This window comes from Rhea americana, unplaced genomic scaffold (genome assembly GCF_003343005.1).
Source record: "Rhea americana isolate MKP2758 unplaced genomic scaffold, rheAme1 scaffold_140, whole genome shotgun sequence".
NCBI classification, from domain to species: domain Eukaryota; kingdom Metazoa; phylum Chordata; class Aves; order Rheiformes; family Rheidae; genus Rhea; species Rhea americana.
The window spans coordinates 1,606,308-1,631,602 of NW_028185484.1; positions in this window are offsets into that span (position 1 = coordinate 1,606,308).

The following is a 25,295-nucleotide window of genomic DNA, read 5'->3' on the forward strand; positions in this document are numbered from 1 at the left end:
GCATCTCAGAGGTATTGAAGTGAATAAATGGCTAAAATTCATTTAAATGAATTTAAGGGTCTTGGCTTTAGTATCTTTGGCCAATTAATTAATTTCGATTTATATTGTTATTTGATCCATAAGTATTTTAGGCTGTTTACTCTTGGGGCAAGGGCCTATCCTCTATTTTCAATTTGAATAAAGAAGCTTAATGCTATTTGTGACTGCAAAGCRCTAGTGGAGGAAAAGCAGAGAACAYGAAGTGCTGTTCATTACAAACTGAAGTACGCTATTTAAATATGCAAATTGTGTTCAAAAATGCCCTGAGAAAGAGGGCTGCRGAGCCCCTGCTGTCACTTAGGAGATATGGAGGCTTTCATTTCCCAGTCTGGGGTGAGGTTTGGTCTGGGGCGAGAGCGAACGCTGTTCTGTCAGCCCCTGGAGCACCCGGGAGGTGACGGATTGGAGAGGGTTTGATAGCCCGTGCAAATAGGTGGGTGGATTTCCATTTGGTTCCCAACAAGAATCTACAGCACAGAAAACCTCTTTTGGCGAAGCGCTCTGAATTCAGAAAAGTAATTAATGTAAAAAGGATGAAAATTCAATACAGGAATGATTTCAGTTGCTAGACTGCTTGTAAGACTTTAAACTACCTTTAAATYCTGTTTTCAAGCATCGGGTCCTATGCCACAAGGGCAGTAAAGTTCMATTTTTTTTTGTTTCTGTCTATGGAAACTCAGCTATGTCCTATAATCGCTCGTTACAGGCAATTAGAAATGTTCAGAAGAACATATATCCTGCTGAATCTTGCTATAGAGGGGGAGGGGGAAAGGAAAAAAACAGASCTGGGAACACGGCAGGTCCTGTGCAAAAAGGAAATAAATATATAAAATAACAAATGCACACAAAGGAGAAAAAGAAATAATCAAAAATGTCTCCCAAAAGACTGTGTACGCTGGCTACGGTCAGGAGACACTGGACAGGCCTCTCATCCCACGGGAATTTTGGACAAGTGGATTTAGGGCTCCCATTTCTTTCACCCTGACACGGGGAAACTCCTCGAGTCGGTTTGAGTCAGTGTCTCTGCCACCAATATTTTCATGCCAGCCTGGTTACGTGGGTGATTCTCTGCTCTAGTTTTCAAGCAAAAGTTTTTACAAATTGACAGAGGAGGCTTCGGCACCTCCGCAGGAGGAGAGAGAAAGAACTGTATGGAGGAGGAGGAGGAGAAATGAAACGGGCTTTTGAAAACCATAAAATTAGCATAGAAAACGGCAGCAGCTTTTCTTAACTCGGACTGAATGGGAGGCAGTACAGTTGCCTGCTGATTTTAAAGCCACCCCATTAAAGATCCTGACGGGTGGCCACAGATGCGCTGGATTGCCTGTTGCTTGAGGGAAGTCAGTTCTGCAGTGACAGTGTCAGCCCAAAAACTTGCAAAAGCAAGGTTCAGAATTTACCTTGGCTATTGCTTTCCCATACAAGTTCGCTAGTGTAGGAGCTGTACAAAAAAAAAAAAAAAGTAAACTAAATAAAGAGAGGACTGGAGGGCCTGCAAAGCCCAAACACTGGAGGTGCCTTCTTTCTCAACCCACAGATTTCCAGGCATTATGGTCATTACCTCCAGTGTTGAATATTTAACTGAAGTTCCTGTATTAAAAACTCCTTTTTTTTTCCTTCTGTCTCTCAGTATAATCAATAGAGACAGATCAGCATCTTTGCTATTTCAGTGCTTCCCTGAGGGAAGACCTTTTAGCACAAGTTTTGGACAGGCTGTCAGCTCTCCCCAGTAAATGGATTACCACCTCTCAGCTGAAAGGTACTTTTAGAGCAAATGCGAGGTGTCTGCACGTATCCTTCACCCCACAGTGTGCTTGGGCAACACAAATTACCTTGCATTTGTTTCGGGCTGCAACTGCATAGGCAAACAGCTGTTGCAGCTCAGCTCATCTGTCTGAGYGCTTGGCTTATAAACTTTTACAGTTGTACCTACACAAGCCTTCTTCAAGGATCTTGGCATCCAGAAAATATGAACCTTGAACCTCTGAAAGCTCTCTGAAATCACTCCAAAAGAGACAAACTTCTCAAAACAAGTTTCAGCTCGCTCAGTCGTGGCCAGCACCAGCTGTCGAGCCTGCAACGGGAGGCGCTCTGAGCTCAGGACCAAGTCCTTACCGAATTCAAAGGCTGCATTTGGTCAGCCAAAAAGATAAGGGAGCTTCTCTTCCCTTCTATCTGCTTGGTTGTGGCTGGCTGAGAAGTGGCAATGTAGAAAAGCTTCTTCCTGTCAGCCCTAGAAAGATTCCTGCGTTGGTGCGCGTCAGGGGAAACACAGTGACACACAGCACAGCAAGGCTGCTGGTGCTTGGAGAGGCGCGCTAGGACCTTCCCAAAAGYTTTTCTTCCACAGAGTCAACACTGAGAGACCACAGCTCTTGAAATATGATTTTCCAGCTTGTGCACGTGCTGACACATGACACACATGAAAATCAGATGCCAGCATCCCCTGTGAGACCTGCAAGAGCCACAGTTACGAGGTGGTGTGAGAAGGGAGCAGTGACCTTCCCAGGTGGGCCAAACAGATCCTCYTTGTGGTGACCTGGCATAAACAAGGCGAACAAATGACATGGGAGTTGTCAGTACAAGGAGGTAAAATGCCACAGATACCTCAATACCTGCAAATGTGCATGCAGCCATCTGCAGCATTAATCCTCCAGCAGTACTGAGGAATTTCTCCCACTCCAGCRGTAGCTGCTGTCTAGTTAATAGCTGAAGATGGTCTTACACATTCTAGCCAAGTCAAGTGATGTTTGTAAATGAGGAAGAGAGATTTCCTCAGGAATATGCAGTAGACTAATGGCAGGGCTAAACTGAACCACATCTTCCCATCTGGACAATCCACTCCCCTCTGTACTGCACTGATGAGGATGCTAAATCACCCCTGTGAGCTCTCTCCCTCCCTCCCTCCCCCCCATGTTATATCCACCCAGATCAGGTTCATTCCAGAAAATCTCACTCTCAAAATGTCACAAAAATATTAACAGAATCCCCCGTCTTCCTCCCACCTTCTCTGGGGACTGCTGGCTTTCCCCTTCAGGCGAACTTTTCTCTCTCCGCCGTTCAAGCTGGCTCGCTGTCGCAGGTGGGTGTACACAGCCTGGTGCTGACGGGCCAGCCGAGCTGCGGGGGCGGGCGGCACAGACCGCGAGCAAGTGAGTGCTCTGGAAATGTGTTACTAGTTATTCCTGTGCCCTGCTAGAGGGATGTACTGACACTGCAGGGGATACTATGTGGCTCAGGAACCAGGGACCATGACTTCCCTCCTGTGTCGATCCCTCCATGGAGGTCACCTTTGCTAGCATATTTTACTGGAGCAGAGGATGGGAGAAAAAAAAAAGGAGTTGGGAAGAGAGTGGAGAAGGAGATTGCAATGCAAAGTTGAAGGAAAGCTGAAAGTTGAGATTACAGTGCTTTTGTCTAGAGCCATGTCCCTGGCTCTGCTGGCCTTTTGTGAAACTCTAGGCTGGCCTGAGAGCAGATAAGTGACACACAGAAGTCTCCCCAGCGAGCGTGCATATAACTGGGACACAAGTGAATGTGGGTCACTGGGTGGGTATCATGGAGGAAGGTGGAAAGTCTGAAATCAGTTCAGCCTGTGGAGGTTGGTTTTGAGGCACTACCACACTGCCCCTGCCTTCATGCGATGGCAGCTTCACTTGATGAGCAGGGGCACTAGTATCTGCAACGAGTAATAGACTCCCTCAGTCAGTATCAGATAAGGCAGTGGTACAAGAAGAGTTTTAACTGGTTTGACAAAGTCCTCTTGGACAGATCAGGATTATTAAGCATGACAGCACTGAGGCACCTGGCAGCTAAAGAAGTCCTAGTACCTCTAGTTTTGGGATCTGGGATAACCAAAGGAAAGGTTATTCCATAGCTCCCTATATCCTAGCTTGGTCCAAACCATCTCCTGCTGACAGATCCAGAGTTTGATGGACCTGTTCCTTACTCAGTAGTATCATCTTTCTGTTCTGATGGCTCAGTTGAAATCATCCTGGAGCCACACTGAAGAGCAACAGCTAGTTCTTCCAGTGCTGTGTTATCAGCTGGAGAGTTGGAATAGCTGGAAAACATAATCTCAGCAAGAGCTTGTTCCCTAGTGAATGATCCACCCAAGATGAGAGTAAATGTTGTTTCGTACCTTGCCCTCCCAAGAAGTAACTAGTTGGAGGAGAAGKATAAGGTCAGAGCTATCTCCTTCCCTGTTCCAAATGTTCTGACTCCCACCTGCCTGCTGCTTTAAGCCAGAATTATACTTATTCTGTAGGGATGGAGGTCCTTTGATGTATCTCACAGCTCTATTCCATGTCACTTTATGCCATGATTATGGGCTGAATACAGTGAATAAGTCAGATGTRGTGGTCTCTTCTAGATAAAATCAAAATTTTGGAGACAATAAGGTTCCATTCTGGTCTTACGTTCCCATATCCTTTACACCAACTGTTGTTCCTCAGATTCTTTAGATCTACCAAAGAAGAAAGCATTGCTGATGTGACACRCATTATGTTGATTATCTCTTGAGCAACATCTTCACATGAACCAAGAAAATCTCCCTGAACTTCTTTACACAGCATTTATTGTTTTATGGAAGCTGATACTACTATGTGCTTTGAAGCTAAAGAATTAGTACCAAAGGAGAGTTTTGGGCTGCACTTTGAAAGTACAGAGGAATAACACTTCCAAAGGCAGGTTAAAACCTAGGTGCTTCCCTAGTATGTGTGACTTGAATAAAATCTCACTTTTTTTCCCAAAAAGAAAAGAAGAAAAAGAAAAAAGAAAAAAAGAAATTTTACTTAGAGGAAGGTAGGAGAGGGTTTCATTCCATTCATGATGCTTTCTTCCTCTACTTTGTTTATTATGACTAGTGAAACCTGGGTATTCTGAGTTTGATCAGCCATTGGGGCAACAGAGAAGGTGGYGCAGCAAATGAAAATCAGCAGTGGGAAGGGTATCCCTGCTGCTACATCTGCTACAGCCCCTTTCCTGTGAGACCTACTGTGATACTTTTCTTGGAGCTGTTGTCCTTCCKGAAGGACAGTAAAGAGCTTGCTGAGAGCTGCTCTATTTTTTTCTGGTAGAAACCCTCACTTTCCAGTGAGAACATACCCTTCACCAGTTTAGACCCATTCCTCTAATGCTGTCTTCTAGCTTGACCACATATTCTTCATCCTTGGTGTTTATCTCCTTCAGATCCACAGAGACAGCTTTCAGTCTCCAAGCCTCTGCCATGTTAGCTAAAATGAGCCAAGTTTTTCTCTTCTTCCTCTATATAGTGGGCTCTCCCTTTCCAGCTGCATCCCAAAGTCCTTTTTCTSCTATTTAAAATGGTCTTTATTCCTAATAACTCACAATTCTGTAGTCTCTTACATCATCTTCAGTGTATCATCCTCATTTGTACACCGTGTTTTGGTTATTTACCTCATCTCCTTCTCTTCTCATTTTCTTCTCTCTTCCTCCCCTTCCCTCCCTTCTCCCYCTGACCTCATGCCCAATTTCCAATAAAATTTGAAGTAAATTCACCTGTCAAGTCATAGGAATACCTAAGAAACAACCTCCTGAGCACAGTTCAGTGACGCTGATGCTAGCTCTATGAGGCTGCTTTTTCCTGGATAGCATGACTGTTCACAGTTTTTGCAAATAAAAGGGATTAGAAAAAAGAGGACTCAAGAGGTATGTGAGTAATACATCATCTGTAGGTACATGTGCTAGGTTAACACACAAAAACAAGCTGAGAACACAGAGTACTTTCAYCTCCAACATAATTTCCATCACACTTGAGGAAGGCAAGGGATGGCAGGTGTCCCTGCTACAGCCWGGGAAACTGAGGCACAGTGACATGATTTGCACAGATCACTAAGCTGGTCAAATACAGAGGAGAGTCTAAGTTAAGCTGGGCTGTTCATACTTTGGTGCAGGTTGCAGGTGTCTGTGTTATGCAATAAGGTTTAATTTGGGGGCATAATGGGAGAACGAGGTGAGGAACTCCATCAGCCACCTTGTAAAGGACTGAGAGGAACTGGGAGCTCCAGCACTTCTGAGCCTCACCAGGATGCCCTAGCTTAGATCTTCCTCACTTCACTGCTCTTGTCCTCATTTATGACCAACAACCCACCCAAACTTCTTGCCCTTCTTGYAGCCAACTATGATCTAATACTGGCCATAGCGCTTCTGTGTGGTTCCCTTGAGTCTGCTCCAGAACCACCTGGACCACGGCTGAACACCAGGAGCACCCTGCTATTCAAGCACACTGTCACAGCAAAGTGATCTTCTTTTGCACATAGCTGGCATCCGCACCACCCGCTGACTTTCCCACCTCCAAAGAAGGCTGCAGCTCTCCGGGAGGAACAAACATACCATAGAAGGGAAGGGAGCTCTGCCAAGCGCTGCAGAATTGGGACACAGATGGTGTCTCAAATGAGAACGGAAGTTTATTTGGGGGCTCTGCGCGTGACGTAGCATTGCAGATCTTGCAACAGATGAAAGGCACTAGGATTTCAGAGAGGGTGAGGAGACAGTTTTGAAGCAACCTCTCTCCACAGATCTACCAACTTCCCCCCCCCCCGCCAAAAAAAAAGGAAAAAAAAGTGAAACCCAATAAATTGTTCTGTAAAGAGAGGAATGTATAAATCTGCTTCTTTTTGTATTTATGTCTGGTTTTCTAGTATCCTGATCTCAACCACAGCTGTTTGTTGATTGGTTAGTCCTCATGGTTGCGCCMATTGGCCAGGTGGYCACTGCTAAYCAAARYATGTGAGGATGAAATTCCACTTGCKTTTCCCTACTGGGGACCTGAACTTGAGTCTTTCTCCTCCACTCAGACATTAATTTTCACAAGATCTGTTGCAACATAGTTATTTTTTAAGACTTCTACCATTCAGACAAGTTTGTCTGACATTAGCCCGTGTTTAAAATAAATTATCTCAGGGAACAGAGTGCAGACAGAAGCCCATTACCTTTCTGACTGTCAGACCAACCGCACCCAGACTTGCTCCCTGTCAGTACATATCACCTCTGTGCAGATGTGTGACCCTTTTTACATAATAGCATGTTTGTGGGCGATGTGTAAAAGTGGAGCAGAGAAACAAAACAGCTACTCCTGAAGGGCTGAGAGAGGGATATAGTTACCTTCAATTTAGAGAAGGGATCTGTCTCTGGAATATCCTTGCAAGGAAAATGAGGAGATGGGATTAATCCTCTATAATTACAAAGCTACTGATAAGGAAATTGAATTCGGAATGACAAGGGCTATGGAGCATGAAGAGAAAGAGAAACTGACTGTAAGAACTGCTCAGCAGATGAGCGCGCGTGGGAAAAGACTAAAAGGGAGAATCACCCAGTTGTGCGTGAATCAAACACAGACTGTTCTCTCTGCATCTATCTGCTCTGGGTCAGAACTGGAGGGGAGCAGAGAGGTGTTTGCAACAGACCAAATCAAGGAAAGAGCTGGGACTCTTCAGCCTGGAGAAGACTTAAGGGGKATCTGATCAATGTRTTTAAGTATCTGAAGGGAGGGCATAGAGAAGATAGGATCAGACTCTTTTCAGTGGTGCCCAGTGATAGCACAAGAGGCAATCGGCACAAACTGAAACACGGGATGTTCTGTCTGAACATAAGGAAAAACYTCAYTGTGAGGGTGACAGAGCACTGGAACAAGTTGTCCAGAGAGGCTGTAGAGTCTCCATCCTTAGAGATATYCAAAAGCTGTCYGGATACAGTCCTGCACAATGTGCTCTAGGTGACCCTGCTTGAGCAGGGGGGTTGGACTAGATGACCATTTTGTGATTCTCTGAATATGTGCTGATTATTTTTCCAAAATTGTCTAATGTATCAAAACTTCTATAATGAGATCTGTAATACCTCAGCCCCTTCTCTGCAGAGAAAGGTTTGCATGTGCTGATGAGAAATAAGGAAGTAGGAGCTTCTTGTTGTACCTGAAGACGAGGGTCTATGATATAAAATCCCACAAATGTTTGGAATTAAACAGTAACCTTGATTAGAGGCAGCCAAGAGCATTAACATGAAGTAGGCATTTCTAATATAGTCTGATCTTTTGATGGAACCCAGTCAAGTATTCAGGCTTATCCATTGAGCCTGGACAACACTTTCATGCCAGTCTGTCTCTCTCCAGTTAGAGAATGAGTCAGACATATTCATACAGTAATATAGGAGATATTTGMTCAGCCCACCAACTTATACTGCAAATAGGAGACTTTTACCAGCACTAAATTCACAATTCTTAAATATATATATTTATATGCATGAAAAACAGTAAGTTTTCTGTATCTGCTAAAGAACTGGTAGTGAAAGATATCAAAAGTACATTTGATCTGGGTTCAACTGGGCAACAACAGATATTACCTCACAGAGATTCATTAGGTAACAGTCCTTGATATCTAAGGCTTCCCAAACTGGAGCAGCTCACTCTTAGGGAACCTTGAAGGAGTGACTCTCAGACTGGTCAAAGCTTGCAGACTGTCTGATAGAAACACACCTATCCTCAAAATTAGTTTGCATTAATCAATGTAAATCAATGACCTCCAGGGAAATATAACATCAGCCTAGGAGCAGCCTTCATCCAAAACCCAATTATGTATCTTAATATTTTCTTCCAGAGAATTAGCCAAAAAGGAAAGGAAAAGGATCACAGGACAAAGTGGACATCTATGTAAACCCACTTACAAATCCAGACATCATGATCTTGTTCTAAGAGAGATTTTTTTTTGCAAAATTATTTCCACCCCCAGGCCTCAGCAGTGTTCCTACACATGACCATCAAGCAGCTGATCATATGTGCACAGCAAAGGGTCCCAGCATCTCTGTGCTTAGCAGATAGGGACTTTTTTGGACAGACGAAGCCTGCTACAGAGTTTCTGCTTCTTGCCCATCCCCARTTATAAAGCATCACCTATATGTGACCTAGAAACACTCCAGGTGCAGCCYTACAAAGCTCTATGGAACTCAAAACTGGTATACACAACAACCCAGCCTCAAAACCTTTTCTCCTTGTGATATTTTGTTTCAGGTAGAGATGTTCATGTAAGAGCAACAAGAAATATTGCTCAGGAATTTGGAGTCACAGAAGAGTGACTAGATCTCAGTCCTGAAAGAGAAATGAGAAATCCCTGTTTTCAATTCTTTTGACTATCTCTCTCACCACCTTCTGGACCTCAGAATCCATAAAAAAAAAGATGTTATTACGGAAGCTGGAGACTGGTCCCATTCAGTCTTTCCAATTGTTCAAGAGAGTGAGGCGCAAATCTCGGAGAAAGCAGCAGTCTTTACCGAAAAAATCTTTCACAGACCACAGGCTTCCACACTATGTTCAAAGAAGGTCAGTGGGTATTTATCTACAGAAGAAGCTTACAGGAGTAATTTCTTGAGCACAGTCACTAAGACTCATGCACAGAGAGTTTGGAACAGCCTGCAGGGACAGGGTGGAACTTTATTTATTTATTTATTTATTTCACATTTAGAGACTGAAGGCAGAGAGACAAGGGGCTGCATAGCTATCTGATTTAATAGATGATTACTGCAAGATCCACCATAAACATATGCAGCTTTGTTATTGCAGGGTTAATAATGTTTGGAGTGTGGAGCTGTTCCACGTCTATTTATTCTTTAAAGGTCTCATCTGTTTTGAAATATTGGCATCTCTGGTTCTACTGCAAGAGGCCTTGAACACTGTTTTGCTCTTCCCATAAAAGCTATAAGCTGTTTAGTATTATTACTGCAGATGATGATTACYAGTAATTGTTCAAGTCTGAAGCTAGAAGGCCAGATGGGGACATCAGTCTGATAGCTAACAAAGGCTGTAAGGGAAGGCCAGGCTGAGCTTGGCAGGACTGTTTCTGCAAACCACAGCACTTTGGAGAAGGTCTGTGGGGTGAGATTCATCTCACCTGACTTCTAACATGCTGACGAGGCAAATCTCTAAACCTGACCTCGTTACCAGACAGATGGCTAGCAGAAATGGGGAACCGCAGTGATGAGTTCCTCGAATGAGATTCTCTTTAAAAAACAAACAGAAAAACACACTGAACATTAACTCTCAAGGGCTCTGTATGGCACCTCAGATGGTGTCAGCGTGTGAATCTGGCAAAACCGAGTTACCCCTTTCTAGCAGAGCAAGGACAGCACTGTTCTGAGATTTGACTCCAGCCACATCAGAAATAACATTATTCAGTGACAATGAAAGAAGGAATCTCCACTACTGAGTTCTGGAGCAATGTCTTTACCTAAGAATTACCCCTGTGCACACACTGTGTACCGCACCATATACTATAAGGTTCACAAGAGGGATTCTCATGCCACCACACAAACATTTCATTTGGCTCTGCACCAGCTACTGGAAACCTATAGGTTGCATGTCCTGGAGGACACTATGTGGCTCAGGAACCAAGGACCAGTTCAGCTGCTCTTGTGCTGTTTTAAAGAAGCCGTAACACTGTTTTGTCCAGAGGAGCCAAGTGGAATCACTCTGTGACGCTTTCAAGAAGCTGTCTTATCCCATTGATAAGATGGGCTTGATCCCATTAAAAGCTTGTCTCCACATTTGATGGGAACTAAGAGCCCATCTCCCTTCTGGGTCTGCACAAATCCCAGTCTAGTATTCATGTCCTGCGCTAGATTCTTCCTGAGCTTTGAGGATATATGCATTTGGACTTAGGGCTATCTGGCACRAAGGAAACAGAGCAGAGAAAGGTCTTCATAAGGCCAGTGGTGCCACCTAATGGGAAAATTCCCAGGGAATCATTTTATCGGAAGTTAGGTCCTTAAATGGAGTGTTGCTAGGTGACGTGGAGATGGAAATAAGTAGCTCTGATGTAAGTCTCCCTTTTCTGCTGCTTTACGACCATCCTTCCGTCAGCCTCGTCCCTTTTCCTCAGTAGCTGAGCTACACAAATGAGACTGCCGTGAAAATTTGTTCTATTTCCTGTTCAAATCCGCTCTTAGAAATCCCTGAAGCTGATAAAGCACATTTGACCTTCTTGATACTAAGAGTCTGTCTGGAGAGGAAATTATACCTGAATTTAGGGTCATGAAAAATAAGCAAAAAATAAATCAGAGGGAATGAGAAACTGTCAGGAAAGGATGAGAACTTTATGCATTTTTGTGGGCTTTCTCCTTAGCAGTACCTTTTGCAGATGAGAGGCAAAACAGGCTCTCTGAAATGCAAGCTCCATGCTCTATTGCAACAGAGCAGCCCTGGAAACAGAGTATGTCTCTGTGAGCGAAGAGATAATATCTCAAAAGCAGCACCKGACGAAAGTCCTCACACCCCATCTCCTGCAGCTGCTGAGCATCATAAATAATCACAGGAGTGGGCAGAAATGAGCTGCAGATCCTGTCTCAAGSGTTTATATTCCTCCCTGACTGCAGTATCTTCCCAGCACCTACACCTGTTGCAGCATCCCTGCTGCTATCAGTTTGCAGGAGCATGTTACAGTAGTTAGAGCAGGRTTTTGGTCTTTCTCAGATCTCAGCTTAGCTCTGCCACTGATGAATCACATGCTTTAAGTTGTTTCCATTAGCCTTTCTTCACCTCAAGTTTCCTGAGAATTAAGTTATTTCTGACACTCTTCCCTGCTTTCAACTGGGATGAGGATGCTTGCAAGGGCTGGTGGACCTTATAAGTATGTTCTCTTGGGGAAAGCATGCAGGTGAAGGTATAAGGGGCATCTGTTCCTACTCTTAGTGCCCAGCTGAGCTTGAACAACTTCATCACGGGCAAGATGTCATTCCATGGATGGTCTATGCAATTTCATGGCTGAAGAAGGGATTAACATCTAGGGCAAAGAGGAGAAACTTGCAATTAAGTAGGCTTGAGTCATTAATTCCTGCAAGGAGCTAAACTCTGCTAGTAATGACAGTTCCACAGCTGTGACTGCGCTGCTCAAAACACCAAGCACTGCCTGTCAGAGCTGGCTGGGCACTGGTAATGATCCTCAGAGCTTGTGAGATTTCCGGTGGCTTCCTTTTTCAAGAAGAGAGGTTCAACCACCAGAAAGAATCATAAAATCAGTAAGGTTGGAAGGCCCCTCTGGAGATCCAAGGGGTTCCTCTATAAAGGTGCAGCTATTGGGAAAGTGGTGGGTCCAAGGTATGATGTCCAGGACTTGGGGAAAGTGTTCCTAGAAACTGGGCAATAAGGGACTGACAATACGTAAGGGAGAAGCAACCACAGGAGTGTGTGGGAGTCATGGGAAAGCAGGTTCACCTTCTAAGTTTGCTTGTTAGAGTCTCTTTTTTTAATGCTCCACTATGTAATGACCCAAAGGGTATTCAAAATCACCTGAAACATACTGACTTCATGCATGGGAGTAAGTGTGCAGGATGGATGTCCGGCAAGGACCAGACAGGACAAGTTCAAGGCTCTTAGCTGCTATGCATGGCCCTGTGCCAAGGGTTGCTTGCAGTTGGGACTTATMTCAGTGAGTAGTTTCCTCTGGATCCTTCCTCCAGCCTGGGAGGGGACTGTGGAATGAGACTAAGCCCCTTTTTGCATTGGCGCCCAGATGTTTCAGGCAGCATGATGCCAGCTGGTGTCACCTGCTTCTGCTGCAGTCACAACATTAGTCACTCGCAGCAGGGTGACTGAAAAAGTCGTATTTCGCTGCATCCCTCTCTCTCAACTTGAAACTTTTCAGCCCACTTCTCATCCCCAGGGAGACCCTGCTGATGCTGCCTGTGGCTTGAATCTTGTATGTTTTGAGACCTTTTGGCACCCTGCCTGTCCCTGATTACACCCTTTCAGCTCTGCTCCCATTCAGCAGTTGTGAAAACCAGACAGGCTCCTGTTTACCACGTCAGAGAGGAATTGCTTAGCTCTCCTTTCCTTCCTAGACTGAATCTGCTTGTAGAGAAGGGTCACCTTGGCTGTTTCAGAGTCAAAGCTTTGGTGCAACAATTTAGCTCTAGAGCTCTCCACCCTTTTTGGTTGAGGACTTTTGTTAGGGGGAACACCTTCCTTTATAACAGAAATTTTTGATGTTCCAGTTGGTTAAACTATATGTTTCAGGAGCCAGTTTTGTATTTGCTGTGGTTTTTTTTGCCAGAGGTGCTGAGCAGAAGCTCAATAAAGTGAACATGAACAAAAATAAATCCCTTGGTTACCCCATGCCTCTGTTCCCATATCTGTAAAAAGAGTCTCTCTCTGCTCTGCAAGGCTATTGAGAGCTTTCAAGCATTCGAGGTTGGGGAGCATTCAGATATCAGAGCAGTGCTGTCAATTTTCAGTATAAGCAATAAGCRGCACATTTGCTATTCCACAACCTGTGACCCAAGTCATGTAAGCACCTCTGGTAGAAATATTATCCTAATGTGGATAGGCACTAAAGTCCCAAAGCATCAGTGTCTCTCCCTCAACACTCCTTCCCTGCGTCCTTACCTCTAGCTACTTAAATGCAGTGTGCCATGACTTCTGACAAGGAAAATGCTTTGAAAGATGAAAAATAAAAAGACTGTTGGCTCAATGCTTTGAGCAGCTGATCTGGGACTGTCAGTAAGATCCACTCACGTAATTGTCGTGCACAGACCACTCCAACCTTTGGAGGACACTTCGCTGGGTAAGTGACCAACCGCACAACGATGCATGAGAACAGACCACAGGAAAACTCAGGCCAGGAGCAGCCTCTCCCCAGATGATGAAGACCCACAAGCTTTCTCTGGTAGAGCCCTGCCTGGGAATCTGGAATAGAAAACAGAGCAGAAAGCTTTTCAGTTCTCTTGGCCTATTATGTCAGCTATTGTGCCATGATATGCAATTGTTTAACTAGACTTAAATCACCTTAAACTACATAAATCACCTCCAGTAATCACTCCTTTCGCCTAATGCTGACACTTTCTTGCTCACAAACACAACAATCTTGCTATCTTCCATGTAATTGTGTAACATATATGGCTCATTGCTGCCACTTAAATAAATCAAAGAGTTATGTTCCGCAGCACACACCTCAATCATAGGTATTTTTCTCTATCTCTAATTGTTTTAAGTAGTAGAATGGCTGAAAATAATTGGAAGGTATATCTATGCTTAAATATAAAAGATTTGGGACAATAAAGAACAATTCCATATTCTAAATGCTAGTGTTTTAACAACTTAACTTTTAATCACAGTCCCTAAAACTCAAAAGAACGTGGTGTATGTTTGTATATTTGGTTATGCTATTGCTTGGTAACYTGGTTGTAGCTCCAAAAACAGTCTTGGAGCATGCAGTGGGCATACAGAGAGGGCCCTGACTGCACGTGCTGCCAAGTGGACACACTGAAAGGAGAGTGGATCTGGGAGTGTAGACTAAGATGTGACACACTCCRGCTGTACTTGATTTCCCTTAGCCCAGAAGGAAAGGTAGAGCCACCACAAAGTGACCCAGCCGTATACCAGGGTCCTGCAAAGCTCCCGAACAAACAAGTAGGAAGGGAGGAATGGTTGCCCTCCACWGCAACCTCCTGTAATTAAGTGCCATTAGTTCAGCCATCTGCCTCGCCCCTTGCAAGACCCCTTCCTCCCCTTAGAGTCTTGAATAGTTCAACAGCTCTGTCCCATCTTAAGTTTGGGTTCATGATTCAGCTTCATTCTGTGTCCCTGTAAAACAGAACATTCTTATGATAAGGAAAAAAAACTGCATAAACAGGATGAAAAGGGGCCACAGCATGCACRAATAAAGTGTGTGATCTGGAGTGCGGGATGGCCTGGATTCTGTTATAACTCTGACTCAAATGGCAAAGTTAAAAATAYATACTGCTGTTTCTCAGCATTAGAGGGTGCTGCTCTGACCTTAGGGGACTTCTCTGGGCAACCACCTCTCTCCCAGACAAAGTACRTCTCCTGCTCCCAAACTCCACTGTCATATACGGTTAAGCATCAGTTGCCAATTTTGCACCTCCTGCAAGTGAAGAATGAGCTTGCTTTGACAGACAAACATTTCCTGCCAAGAACTAAAACTATATGCAAMAGCCATCCAACTCTGGGGGCTTTGCTTTTGTCTGAAATGGACTGTACCCCACAGGGGTAAGATGCTCATGTCAGTGMCACTAGTAGCAGCTGTAGTATGGCACTTTAAACCTTTCAGGTCTATTTTCTGCTTTTCCACAAAGTTTTCAGATGCACCCATGCTGCAGTGCTCAGAGGTTTAGGAACCTTCCCACAGGTGCAAACCCCAACCCCCTGTGCCTTTCTCAGACTCTGCTGAACTGGTTTGTAGAGAGTTGGGTACTTCAAAATAGGCCCCATGGCCACAAAGTGTTTCAGCAGAGGACATTCAGCAAGTACTTCATAGGATATGTTGAGGAGAAGGGGGAAAAATGAGCTGCAAATCTATTTGGGAGTCAGGTAGCTAGTACTAGACTTTTGGGAGGTCTTTAATTTGTRTCAAGTCCTGGAAACCTCTCCTGCAGGAAGTATCCAGCCTACTCTCGCAAAACTTAGGCACTTGAAATATTTCTACAGTAAATTGGCTTTTGAACTTGCCTATGAGAGGTTAATTTCACCCCTCCTTATGAGAAGACCGAACTTCATGGACCAAGACTTGTGCTCTATTCACCAGGCTGTAAGTACACTGGAGAACTTCAATTTGACTAACTGAAGCTGGTTCATTGCTATTAAACACCCATTCACCAGCCAAGCACTGAACCCTAGCTCTCTACGTAGACCTCGGTATCTCTACTCGACATCGGTAACGGCCARCCCACAGAATTAGCACTAAAGTTCTCGTGAGCTCCCCGATCGCAGCTCCCATGGTGGGACTCTTATCTGATGGATAGCTATGGGCTGACAAAAGCTTCCAGGTGATTCAAACCCACATCACGGGGTTTTGCTGTGACCAAGCTGCATGTCCAGCCCAGCTATTTTTGAGCAGAAGAACTTGTTGTGGTAATAACTCTTGGTCCCAGAGAGATTTCAGTATGTACCTTCTAATGTCGGGAAGGCTTACAGTGACATTAGTGACTCCTTCACTCCTTATTAAAACTTTATTCCACAGTTTCAATAGGTGCTTGAAGGTGATTCCTTCGAATAGTGTCTGACAACTGAGCTTGTTCTTTTGGCAAAGAAGGTTTTGAGCCCTGGAAGTCATGAGTCATGCAAGCATTAGGTTGCTGTTTGCAAGGGACAGCTTACAACCTTGCAAGCTCTCTCTTGCAGCCGTGTGCAGTGAGGGGACAAGCATGGAGGGTATTTTCTGAGAAGAGGGACTGGATCAAGCCCTGCAGACAATGTAGGCAAGGCAAGTGAAGACCTTTAGCGTATCCCTATCTGTTTTATGTTTTTTTCCATGTGAAACATGGGGGTAACTGACCTCCTCTTTTAGTAGGGTGTTAAAAGGACATTGCTTTAAAGCCAAAGAGATCTACCAGCAGTAAACAAGATAATGGCACTAATAACCCAGCGTCAAGCCATGCAATTGATTCCGCATGGCTAATGCATCCACATGAAATGGAACTGAGTGACAACTGAGGTTGATGGGAAGATTGACAGCTCTGTTGTATTTCAGATGAGGAGGGGGAGAGATGTTAGCCTAAAGGGCATCTGGAATAAAATGCTTCTCCGAGATGTGGGAGAAAGGGAGTTGTTTTCTTCCCATTCCCCACTGAATTCCTCAAGGTGACACATTACTGTCTGTGTCACTTCAGTACCAGTAAAACCTCTGGAGGAGCTGGACTTTGGGAGGTAAAACAAGTGTCGCAGGCATAGTCCATCCCTGCCCCCCCCCAAAAAAATTTCCTTTTCCACTTCTTCCCTGTTGGAAAAGAAAAGAAGAAAATGTTCCAGCCACAAAATGACTGCACTCTGGCTTTCAAAACTGTCATCCCCCAGGTGGGAAAAAGACAGCCAGAAAAACCTGTAAACAGAAAATAACAGAGCGACTCCCACTCGCCGAAGCAGCTCCTGCTCCCTCGGAAGGCAGCAAACGGATGAGTCACCGCGCGGCTGGGCTCTCCCAGCACACAGCGTCCCTGCCCGCGGGACCCGCGCTCTGCCTTGCCCCCGCCACGGCGGTGGGTAGCGCAATCCCCCCCCCAGGCACCTCCGGTGAGTCAGGAGACCCCGAGGAGCCAGAACTGCCTCCGAGAAGTGAGGCAAAGCCACTGCCTGTCTCTGCTCCTCTTGCTCTCCAAGACCGTTTATCCCAGCAGGGAGGTCGTAAATGAGCCAAAATTAGGGGGTGAAGCCCCCGTTAGTCACCTCATGTCTCTGACAGGGRTGATGGAAATCTCAGCTGCTGGGAGCTGAGCTGCTGGGGCCTCCAGACCCAGGAACAGCTTCTCTCCACGCAGAAGCGATTGCAGGTTTGGTGCTACCCCCCTGCAGGGCTAGGGGAAGATTTTAGGATTYCAGCTAAAGACTAGCATTGCTGAGAACTGTTAAGGCAAATAGGCGTAACCAAATGCGTGAGCACTCTCTGCCCTTCACCACTGCTCCCTGTTTTATTTTATGAATATTTTAAAATCTATGCCTCTGACTGAGAATCATCCCTATTGAAACACCCTAGAGCAAAGAGTAGTTATGTATTCCAGACCCTTTTTTTCCCCCTCAAAATAGAAAATACTTGAACTGAGGGTTCCCACCTGCAGGGAGAGGGATCAAAATATATGGCTATGAAGCAAAAGGCCTTCTTTCCATTTTAATATATATGGAACCGGAAAAACAAGTTGTTTTTGACTCAACCTGAATTTGCAGATAAGTTCAGGATCAAACCGTATTTTTCTATTAGTAAAGCATTTTGCCCTAGATTAAAGGGTGAAGCCCAACTACAAGTGAAAACCTACCAAAGGTCCTTGTGATGGCTAATGTAAAAGGACAGAAAGAAAAACGACCACCTCTGGAAACTCACATTTCATTATTGATTTCATTATTTCAGCCATGTTACTACTGATCATTTAGCAACAGATCTGAGAAGTTAATAAAAGTTAAAAAGAAAAAGTTAATAAAAGAAGGAAAAAGATGTTACTGTTGCAAAATTTTGAAAGCAAGCAAACCTCATATTTGCTGAGTCTTTTCCCATCTGCCCTTCTCTGTAGCAGAAACTGTGTTTGGTTCCATATTTCACTCTGTTCTTGCAGACAGGTTCTTGTAACAGGTCCTGGTCTAACTGCACAGGGTTGGCTGCAGATGTACAACCTGGTTGCTTTTAGTCAGGCTTTCCCTTTCCCTTTCCCTTTCCCTTTCCCTTTCCCTTTCCCTTTCCCTTTCCCTCTCCTTTTCCCTTTCCTTTTCCCTTTCCCTTTCCCTTTCCCTTTCTCTTTCTTCCTCTTCCCCTTTCTTCTTCCCCTTCCCCTTCCCTTCCCACCTATCAGGTCACACAAACAAAATCAGCCTGTGTCTCACCCAGATTGTGAAGCCTACATCCCTTTCCCTTTCCCTTTCTCTTTCTTCCTCTTCCCCTTTCTTCTTCCCCTTCCCCTTCCCTTCCCACCTATCAGGTCACACAAACAAAATCAGCCTGTGTCTCACCCAGATTGTGAAGCCTACATATGAAATCCATAAACTCAAATAGCTGGTGTTTGGGATTTCAGACCACATCCTTTCCAAGGTTGTATTCCAGCTGTATGGGCTGTATGTCCCACAGGATCTAGGAGGATGCTAGAGGTGCCATGAAGTATTCAACATGGAAAAATAGGACACAGTTTCTAAACAGGCCAAAGGTGTTATGTTCCTCTTCCTCCACCGATTGCGGAGGGACCTCATAGCTTGGCAAAATGCTCAACGGTYTGAACTGCCTCCCCTGGTGTTGGGGGGCCATGTGACTGGTGGGCCCAAGATAGGTATTTTTAGTGTGTAGTCTACACAGCTGTTGCTACACTGAGAAGCTAAACACAGGCAGTTAAGAGGCTTGAATACTACCCCACGGTGCCGGAGCCATGGGTGTCATTTACAACACAAGCCTGAGATTTTTAGTAGAAAAAKGTGCTGGCAGCTGAAGGGACAGGGACAGCAGCAGCGTGAATGTCTGATGTGATTGCCGCATGCATGCCTRCAGCGTGCCCGTGGGGCTCTGCTGCTGGAAGAGCTGAAGCCATGCCTGGAGGYTTCCCATAACATTTCAAAGGAAGAAGAAGGGCTGATTGCGACAACCTGTACTTTAGTCATCATTTCCCATGAAGAGTATCACCCAGGCACAGGAAGAAGTGACCTTTCCAATCTGTACATCTACATGGAAAGCAACACATTGCTTTTTACACGTGTCCTAGCTTTCAGGAAAAGCTGAATGCTTGGGCATTAAGAATTATGCCATCGCAAAGCATCTGAAGTTGTGTCTCTAAAATCTGTCAAAAATCCAGGCTGATCAGTGCTCCAAGAAAYGCTTTCTGGTATCTAGACAAATGCGTACACCAAGCTCAAACTTCACCTCTATTCTACCTCCTCATACTAAACCATGGTGCATGCAGTATAAGACCTCAAGTAGAAAAAGTTAGATCCTTTTAAAACCGATGAGAGGCAGAGGTCCCCGAGCTTGCTTTCTCTTCTGCAGTACTCTTCTTCTTCCCCGGGCCCATTTAGCCTGGGGAAGAGCAGACYGAGGGGGGATCTTATCAATGTGTACAAGTACCTGAAGGGAGGGTGTCAAGGGGAYGRGGACAAACTCTTTTCAGTTGTYCYGTGTGRCAGGACAAGAGGCAATGGGCAGAAATTGAAGCACAGGAAGTTCTGCCTGASYGTGAGGGGGAATTTCTTCGCTGTGAGAGTGACGGAGCACTGGAACAGGTTGCCCRGAGAGGTTGYGGAGTCTCCTTCTSTGGAGATCTTCAAGGCYCGCCTGSAYGCAACCCTGTCTACCATGCTCTAGGTGACCCTGCTGAGCAGGGAAGTTGGACTAGATGTTCTCCAGAGGTCCCTTCCAACCTTACTGATTCTGTGATTCTATGAATATGGGGACACAGTTTGTATACAGGGATAATTTGAATGCTGAAGTGTAATCAAACGCCGAGTAACAGCAAGGCATCTCACCACTGCCTACAGCAGACATACTTTAATTATTGGAGTTGTCTCAAGACAGAAAACCATGAGTCAAAAACCCTGAAGACATTCACCTCAGAGTAAACCATGCACAACTGCCTGGCTTGGGTAGGTAGCTTGGCACAAGCCAGTATAAAATATGCAGTCTACGGCTGCTTTCTCTCTTCACTGCTTTTAGAAAAGGATGGTTGCTCATCCTGGGATGAGCATGTTGTGCGGATGGCTCCGTTCCTAGATGATTCTTTCTTGGTGGTGTAGGTGGAGTGTGAGTCCACTCTCTCCTTTACCTTCCAGAAACACAAAAATAACTATCTCCTGCTGACTCAGYCTGTGAGAAAGGGGCTAGGGTTTCAAATGTGAGATTTTTTTCTTTCCAAGATGGAATCATATGGACTGGTAGCTAATGACACACAGAGATTTAAAAAAAATCTTCTATTGCTTAAGTTACTGAATTTGAAAAATACCAGCCAAGTATATATATGTAGAGAGGGATAAAGATAYACACACATAGAGGCAGATATATATGTCTAAAATAAAAATTACACTTTTCATGGAACAGCTCAAATATCTGTAAGTCTGTGGACAGATTTGCAGATAAAAGATATTTTCCCAGTCACAGGGGAAGTCTCTTTTGTTGGCAGAATGCTGTCATGCAGGACATGCCAGCATGTCTCCGTATYGCACTCACGCTGACAATGTGAAAACTAATTGGAATAATACCCACACACAGCTGCTGGGCTTCCCCCAGGAGAAGACGCAGCCCACACACAGCGTAGGTGGGTGCATGCAATGTAGGTCATGGTACACCACTTCTATTTGCTAGGGCAACCTTCCTAGTGGGTGACTGACAAGTATTTCCCTCTGCCTCTTCAGCAAGTCTAGTAGACACCGTTAGCTCTGGGGTTGCCTAATTACACCCAGGGGTTAGGACAAATAACAAGAGATGAGTCTGTAAAATGCAGTTCTGAGTGAGGAGCTGGAGTAAGGATTCCTTCCAATCTTCAGCTAAAAGGTTTCTTCAGCTTTCTCTGGGGCAAGAGTATTACAGGGCAGGGATTTGAGGAGATCCTATGATTCACAGTGTGTCAACAGCCTGCAAAGTCATGCGGGAAATCTTTCCATAGGCAAATGCTTTCAAAAGTGTATTCTGAAACATGCTAATGTAACAGGAATCTGACGGGTGGGCGAAATAGAGCACTTGCAAAAGATGCCAGTGTCTGGTGACCTGTGCTGGTAAGAGCATTTGATACAGGACAACAGTAGAGATTTGCTGGTCCAGGTTTGTGGGTACATTAACTGCTCTCTGGATCAAAGTTCAGYAAAGCTTTTTAGCTCTCCTATGGCACAAGCCAGCCATGACAGAGCGAGAGGTGCAGCCCTCTTGGGTAACTCTGAACCATACCACTTCTAGGGTTAGCATGTGCAGAGCAATCTCAGCTCTGCTCTTGCCAAGAGTAGCTTTCTCTGTCTATGTTAGTTGATCGCAGCTCCCTACTCAGCAGAGAGAGAGGTCATGAAGTTGAGGGCACAAATGTATCTCTTCCTGCAGCAGGAGTCTAATGTAGGTTAGAGGAATCACACCCTAAAATCTCCCTTTTCACTCCTCTGATTAAAAAAAGGAACTGAATGTGACCTAACTCAGGTGAGAGCTAAAGGGAGATGCAGTTGAAACCCCACCCAAGTGTCTCTGTCTAAGTTACTCTTTTCAGAGACGCAGGTTGTCCTGGTTCTTGCATTGCTTCCTGCAGAATACATCAGTGCTGCAYTTCAGGGCTGCATTTCCCTGCAGACTATTGCAATGTGGAGGCATATGTGCTCCTCTTCTACACGCAGGCTTGCAGGGTGGACAAGGGACTACTGCCAGGCCACGGCACATCTGAAAAGGTGCCCGATGCCTGCTCAGCCACCAGCAATGAGTCCCACAGTCACGGGGTTTCCCCCAGTGAGGGTCCTGCTGTCTGTTTTACCCCTGAGTAAGAAGATGGTTGTCCAGATGCAAAGAGCTCAGAAGGCAACTAAGGCAAGGGCTTCCCTAAACACAAAGAAACATCTTCACTATTATCTTTAGACCAGGTATCATCCTCTCCTGTGAAGACTGCTCTTTGCCTTTCATTATCAATCTCTTTTTCATTGCTTATACTTGAATTGTCAGCTAGTGAAGACTGTATGAGGCTAAGCCTGCTCCAGCTGGAGGACGTGTGGCCTGACCATATTCTACCTAGCAAACATTATGGGAGCATGTTAGACAGGGTTGCATCCAAGCAGGCCTTGAATATCTCCAGAAAAGGAGACTCCACAACCTCTCTGGGCAACCTGTGCCAGTGCAGGGAAAATGGGGAGCGTCCCTGTGCCTGGCTAGAAACATGAGCTGATTTATAGGAGAAAGACCAAGTGCTGAAGAACTGGTACAAACACTCTCTTATGAAGTCTTCTTTTTCCTTGATTTTTACTTCTGGATTCATTAAGATTCTCGATTRCTTTTTCCAGTGCAGTAGAAAGACGTGCCCCTCCAATTCTTGCAGAGAGGGTCAGACTTTTTCTGTGCAGGCAAGATGCCAACCAAGGCAGGACTGAGATAGGTAAAATCCTGCCTGGCCTGAGAAGGTCCAGGTGGATGTCACTAACCCCTGCTGAGTCCAAAGCACTTCAGGCTCTTAACCAGAGGGCAGTGTCCGCAATTTCCCATCACTATTATCTCTAATAGCCTGACTATTAAACCAAGAAGGACACATAAGGACCTATAAATGCCTGATGTGACCACCTGCACCTCCGCATCTTCGATTCTCCTTTCTGTCACAGTTGGCTGAGCCCTGACAYCGAATTGTAGCACACACAGCAATAACGTTCTTGAAAACAAGAGTTCGTTACTGAGTGAGAAGCTTTGGGGATTTATAGGTCACAATATTCCTAACACAGTAAAGAAGGAAGAGCTTGGCTAATTGCAGCTCCAGTCACTCTTTTGGCTTTTGGTGCTGGGTCTTCCCCGTTTGCCTCTCTGGCCCATGCCCTGCCCTCTCCTAGACACTCTGACATAGATTTTTAGTTTTTCTTTTTTTTCTTTCCTTTTTAAAAAAAAAAAAAGAAAAAGAAAAAGAAAAGAAAAAAGAAAAGAAAAAAGAAATCTCTTTCAGTACTGGTGAGGCCAGACTGATCCTCAGGCCCTGTCCCAAGGAATTCTCAGGTATCCAGTTGGTGGGAAATGTGAGACACAGAGAAAATGAAGCTCAACATATTTCATAGCCCATCCAAGCTGAATGAGTTCTAGGTAATGATTCAGGTGTCAAAACCCAGGCATTTCTGAAAATATCTAAAAATCTAGCTCTTCTATTTCAAACACCAAAGGTCCTGTGAGCACTCAAAACAATCAATATTCTAATGTTTTCACTGAGAAGGGACTGGCATCTATGGCACATGAAGAATGCAAGTTATCTCAGACACCAATGCTATGACAGCATTAATCATCCCCGGCATAACTTTTTTCTGCTAATTAAAGAGAGACTCCAGGTAATTAGCACAGGATAAACTCCTACGCTGCTGGATGGCTTCATGTAGGTGATGAATTCCTCCTTACTCCAGAGTATTTTCAACATACCTCTTCTCCCTGACATTGATGCTCTGCAGTTACCTTCACCATCTGGTGAGGAAGCAGCAGTTGTGAAGCACAGTTCCGTTGTAGCTGCCCAGGGTCCATAATCCAAGCAGGGTAGAAGACAGCAAGGATCACGGGAGTGCTTCATGACTGCCTGCCTCTTACAGGGAAGGAGGCTGGTGTTGTCAGCTTGCTTATGAAAGTCAGGATATATTTCAGGTCACCAAAATCATGGGGGCAGTTCTGTTTCTGAAGCACCTTGTTCAGAGGAGGCACTACAGATCTGCAAAGAAATAGCAATAGTCATCATTTCTTTTGGTGTCAGATTCTCCTGAGGTATAAAAAGGTCCACAGATTTCAAGAAGCCACCTACAAGGCTGTTTTTTCAACCAGTYGCAGCCAGATTTGTCCTTTTCCACTTTCATGGACAGTTCAGCTAAGGGGCAGTAGATTTGAGCTGATCCTGTTTAATGCAATCAACTGCTAATTCAGATGACAGGGTCTTTATTAAAGCTGGAATAGAAGATAATTTGMATTTAGAAGAAACTCCAAATGAACCTTGCATGACATTAGTTCATTTGACACAGATAGTGGCTAAGGGCATATTTAATTAGGTAGGCAATATAGGCCAGTAGCTGTAAAACCCATCTTTAAGTTGCGAGTTTAGCTGCAGTAAACTGGAGAACAGACTGTTTATTCACAGTCCTAATGCTGAGGTTCAKGACAACATAGCCAACCTGTTACTACCTGTTTGTTGAGTCACCTGGTTCAAAACTGAATCAGGACTATCTGGATGGGTTGCAAACCCATCCATATAATCCCTTTGGATTATAGTGTGAATGTGCATGAAGCTTGGGACACAGTGTATGTGGAATAACAGTGCAAATTACAGTTCTATCAATGCTTTTCCCTGTCTTCCCGCTTCGTTCCAGACAGAGCAGCAACCTCCCAAATGAAAAGACTCATAAATCAAACTCAACAGAGAATTGACTGGAAAAAAAGAGGTGTTGCAGCAAGATTTCTTACACAAGCGTTAGCTACAGAGATCATTACTGGAGCTTACTAAGGGAAGAGGACAAATTGAAAAGATTTATGCCCTTCAGTTCAATTCAACACTGTAAGAAATTAAACCAAGGCATGCTTTCATGGCAATAAATGAAGATGTTTTTATATTTCTAACACAGTAGTTCTTAAGGTCCCGGTATTATATGCCAGACAGATTGAGGTGAAAGTTACAGCCCTGAAGAGGACTTAGTGTGAGGGTCTAGTTCAAAAGCATGCTTCCCACTAAAATCAGAGCTCTTTTCACAAAGATTGAAAGAAAGCCAGCAATTTCATAATATATAGGACAAGGGAAAAGATTCTGTTAAATATGAATTCTTGGGCTGAGAACAGATAAAAAATGCCTGTTTAGTAACATTAAAATTCTTTCCGGGTTTGTGTTGGTTTCACTAAATTATTGGGTTGCAGACAGACAAACAAAAAGCTTAGCAGAGAGTACAAAATCTGGAGGAGATGAAGCATCTCATTTCAAAATAAAACCTTTTGATTTTCTAATTGGAAATGACATTTGTTCAATCAGATGTATTTTTTAAAGGAAATGAAAAAAAATGAGCATTGAAGTGAAACATTCCCTTTGACTGAAAGTATTATCTACTTTTCATTTTGCCAGGGAAAAGTAAATTTTGATTAGATTCAGTGGAAAACATATGG